The sequence below is a fragment of the Melanaphis sacchari genome, unplaced genomic scaffold, assembly GCF_002803265.2.
Source record: "Melanaphis sacchari strain LSU unplaced genomic scaffold, SCAv2.0 Contig11_pilon_pilon, whole genome shotgun sequence".
Taxonomy (NCBI): domain Eukaryota; kingdom Metazoa; phylum Arthropoda; class Insecta; order Hemiptera; family Aphididae; genus Melanaphis; species Melanaphis sacchari.
Window position 1 is genome coordinate 5,065,359 of NW_020270469.1, and position 5,421 is coordinate 5,070,779.

Genomic DNA, 5,421 nt, shown 5'->3' on the forward strand with positions numbered 1-5,421 from the left:
CGTCCGCGCACATGGTGATGCCTGAGCGCGCCGGAACTGACGTCCGACGGCGCGGCCGGCGTGGGCCCATCAGCGAACGTCGCCCGAGAGCCGTTCCACCCAGCGTTCGGTTCCGCGAACACCACGTCCAGCACGCAGCAACAACACCCCGGCGCGCCAGCGTGACGACGTTCGGTGCGGCGGCGGCGCAGGCCGGCCCGCCGCCGTCAGGCCAAACACCCAACGCCGCCGCCACCGCCGCCACTTCCGCCGGCGGGTACACCCGTCGTCGCTGTTCACGCCGACGGAGTTCGATTTCGGCGCGCCGCACGTCACGCCACGCCGCCGCTACGCCGTTGTTTAGCAGCGCGACAGCTGCGGGCGCAGCACGGCCGCCATGACAGCCGCCGCTGAGTCGACGACCAGTACGAGTTCGACCAGTGTTCCTACGGCCTTCATGCCCACGGAACTGGCCGTTCCAGCAGAGGCGCTGTTCTGGCCGACCGTCGCATGCCGTCCCTGTCCCGATCCCGGACGCCCACGCGCCTGGCGCTGGCACGACAGCGTCGAGGCCCGCCCGGGCCACAGGAGTTCCATCGCGTACAAGCGCCGCCAGCCCAGATGGTCATGGTCGGCAGGCATCATCAGTTCTGGCCTGCCGGGTACATCGAGAGCGCGCGACGACGAGAACGCGAACCTGGCAATACGTAACTGAACGAAGTACAACATACACGCGTCACGTGGTTCTATAATAATATTATATACTATTTAATTATTGTGTATTAATAATATTGTGTTTCAAATATATTGATTATTATATAGTATTTCTAAAATTTTAAAATATATTATATAATATATATTTAAAAGAAAAAAAACTCGAAAAAGTATTGGCATGGTAGTGTATAGTTAGTGTCGGAGAGGCATAAATTATAATATAATTAAAATTTAATGTTGATTTATTATATCGTTTTGTTTAGTTGTTTTGTTTTATTTTTTTTTCATTTATTTTTTTTTTTTTTTAACATCCAGAACTGAGAATTACAAATTACATTCTCAACGTTTTCAGTTCATACAAAATTCACTTGCTCAAATTGTACGAGACTGTCCAGTCTGAGGATATATTTTAATTTAACGTTTTCGTTTTCGTTTGATATTTATGCCTCGTTTCGAAACTGTTAAGGAATAACATTATTAAAACTAAACCTTGTGATAATATTATGTCATTATATAAAGTCAACGAGATCTGTTCATTGTACTTAAATAATTCCTTCGACGTTATATTTGATGATTAGCATTGTGTTCGTAAATTTAGTTTCGGGCATCTCCGCCAGTTGTTCTCCGCATTGTGTTTTTAATTGTATTGCATCCCTAAGTTCCTATTAAATTAAAATAAATAACGTCCTAGGGCCTACCGAACGGGATCCTCGTTACATTTTCTTTTTAACAATCAAAAACATATTCCACGCGATATGTATAAATTATTTAAAATAAAATGTTTACTTTTAGACATATATAATATTATTACGACAAAACGTCTCAGCAATAAATATAATAATTTAGGTGATTAAAAGAAAAACTTTCTTTTTTTTTTAAATCAATAACTAAATAAATAAATAAATAATAAATAATACTATCTAGTCTGAGAAATAATATTTTAGGTAGTTAAGACAATTTTTATTGTTTTGTTATTGAAAACGAACAGTGTCAATTACCCCGTTTTTACTTATTATTATATATATTATATAAACATTTACAAAACGAAGCCGTTTTCTATTGTGGTTTTCCTTCCCGCGATTTGTAATGATATGGTACACCTTTACACACATTTTCGTAACGCGCGCGCGAGTCACATCCTCCGGCTGTGGCGGGCACGATAACGACCTGTCTCGATCGAACAGCTTCACCTCGACATCACACACACGCATCACGTTCCACGACCGCCGATCGAACTCGCCGGGTCATTCCCATGTTACGTATACGCGGACGTTTTTTATACGCTGTCGCAGGGGGAGGGGGAGGTGCACTTAAACGGAACCAGATGTACGGTTATTTTTGACTCGTGCCTGTACGACGATGTTATTACGACGGAGTATGACGCGCGGTGGTTGGACGCGGAAAAAAGTTTATAATAATATCGAAATCGAATCCTTTCCGGTCGGTTATAACGATGAGAACATGGCTCGGGGTGTGGCAGAAATTGCGGAAAGGGTTCGAGTGACGATGCTATTTATAGTTTTTCCTATTTGTTTTCGACCTCGGCGCCGGTACGGCGGACGTAAATAGGTACTACTTACCAGAGCCGTCTTACAGTCAGAACGAAATTACCGAACAACCGAAAGCGATCCGGAGGCGCGCCCAAGAGGATGGGGATCTCGGATCCTCCAGACCCTCCTCTGTGCGTGATATCCACGCTGCGTTACCTGTGCCGGATACCTGACTTGAATTAAAACCGTTTCGATTTTACCGGCCCCCCGAGGTAATAACCGTGATATTCGTCATAAATAATACGTATTTCTCGATCAGACGCCCCTCTTCACACCCTTCCTCCACCCAAACCACGCGCATGAAAGAATAGCACGCCGGTACCGCCGCTGCGAACCCAAATCGATTTCCACTTCCACCGAATCGATTTGAAAATGTCCGCTGTGCAACCGCACGCTGCGCCCATTATTTGAGTTACCTCTGCTGTACCTACACTTTACGCGCACAAACGGAAAGAAAAGGAAAAGCACGATTTCCGTGTGCGACTGACCCCGTCGGACGTCGACCGTTGGCGCGTACCTTACCAGCCTCCTCGTCCGTGTGTAATATAATGTATTACGTTCGCGATCGATAAAACTCTATGATATTTAACGCGTTGATATGTTGTTAGATGGTCGTCGTCGAGTCATCGCGCGCGCGACACTCGCGGAAACATCCACATAAATTATTATTATTATTATTATTATTATTATTACTATACATGACTGTGTGTTATATCATATGGTTTTTTTTATTTTTGTTTTTGTTTTTAATAATTTAAAAAATTATTATCATTTTACTCGTGAAAACAAACGCTTTATACGATTTTTTAGTCATAATAATAATAATAATAATATAATATACGCATGCCATATATGATATGGCTTGTATGAAAATCGTAATGTTATCGTCACTCGAGCGGACGAGAAGATGACATCGTGATACCTAAATATATATAAAATACAAAACTTGTAATACGAGACGATGTGCCCGTCCTCATCGCGTTCCTCTCCGCCACCGATACGATTGTTCTACGGTTGACCATATATGTTAACATAACACGTTAACCGTATACATATATATATATATATATATGTGTGTATGTATACGAATATTATTTAATGTGTTTGTTCGTTTCTTTCTTTCGTCTTTTGTTTTTCAAGCGATCATCGCCTTGTATGGTTTTATAATAAGTAATAACCATATTACGTTATTATTATTATTATTATTATTATTATTATTGTTATTAATAATATTATTGTGTACTCACTTATAATATTCTCGTACGGCTCGTTGTATAAAATCATTCTGTTGTTCAATTTATATGATATTTATATACATATATATATGCATGTATGTATATATGTATATGTATGATATTATTACGATGTAATGTAAAACAAAAATGAAAAACGAGATCAAACGTCAAATTTTAGATTTTTTTTTAAAGTCTTTTCGCGGCAGTTCTAGCAGTTATATTATTGTGTAAAATGGTAGATTTTTAATTTATTTTTATTTTTTAATTATAAATTATAAAATATATATTTATATAATAATCTTACATTGTTACGTTACTATATATTATATATAAATATATTTTATATTTATATATTTATATATATATATATTATGTTATTATATAGAACTCTAGACACACTTCCTATAATATTATGTAATACTACCTACGTACCTACCTACGGCGAAGATAAAAACTCGACATTAATTATATTATTTCGTTTACATATTTTCTTTCTTTTGTATTGCGCGTTGGTTATATTGTTATTCGAAGACAAAACATTTTTTTTTTGCGCCCGTTTATCTCTGCCATAAAAACGATTATTTTTAGTTCGTAAGATCGACGATCTCATTTTATGTTGAAGCCATTTTGTTTTATTAATACATTTTGATTTTTTCGCCTTTTTGGGCAAGTTGAAACTTTAAACTACTTGATTACAGAAAATTATACTCCTATATGAAAAACAAAAAAAAAATATATTGTATTCTAAAAAAAGTTATATTTGTAGATTCTTAATTAATGATAATTATATTTGTAAATATAGTAATTTATATTAGAATTAAGTATTATTTAAATGAATAAAAAATAAAATTCAAAGAAATTATTTAACGGGATTTTTTATTTCATAAGAATTCATGTTTTTATATGTTGTTGACTGCAATATTACACACATGGATCATAAAATTTAATTCCTTTTGTTACATTAATGCAGTTGGACAATATTCACTGATAAACTGAATTAATTACCATTCCTGTTGACTCCAGCACAACTTTACCTTAGTTTAAGTCACAGCATGTTTCATAATGAGTCCCTCATCTGTGCAACTATTTTGCATGCATTTTCCACTTCATAACTTACAAAAATATTGAACTCTAACTTTCCATAATATTATTACAAACATTTATCAAAATTTTTAATTTAAATTTAAAGTTTCAGGTGAATACTATGTGATTTTTACATGTATACCTATTTTCAAGTAATACACGTTACTAAGATCTTAAGTTGTGGACTATTAAAAAATAAAAAATAAAGATAATCAACTATACTAACAATAATTGGTGGATCGAAGTTATGAGTTTTATACCTATGTTTGTTTAAAGTTTAAATATATTGTTTTATATAATTCACAATGTTTGTAAATTGAAAATCATTTTCAAAAAGAAATTTGTTTTCAAATTTTTCCCTGTAGTAATGCCAACTTGTTAAAAATTATTATTTACATATAAATACAAAATTAATAATCATACTCATATTAACAAAGAATTATAATTATTTATATTAATGCATTAATTTTTCATCAATCTATCAAATTTTTATCATATTAATCTTTATGTAAATAATTTTTTTACAAAATTACCTTTATTCATTTTAAATATATTTTTATTATTCAAGTTCAACACTAACCGATCTTTAATGCCATATGACAATAGTCTTATTGTTGAAACACAAGCAACTATTGATTCTGTAAACTATGACAATCTGCATATTCATTATGTTATGCACTTGCTTTAACTACAATGACACATCATATTATTTTGTACAACAAGACATTTATAAAATATGTTGTAATTTGTAAACAATAAATAAATAAAAGATTATCCTACCTATTTCACGATATTAAAATATCAAATAGACAAAAATATTATATTAATACATTTTTTTTTATTATTTATGGACTTTGTTA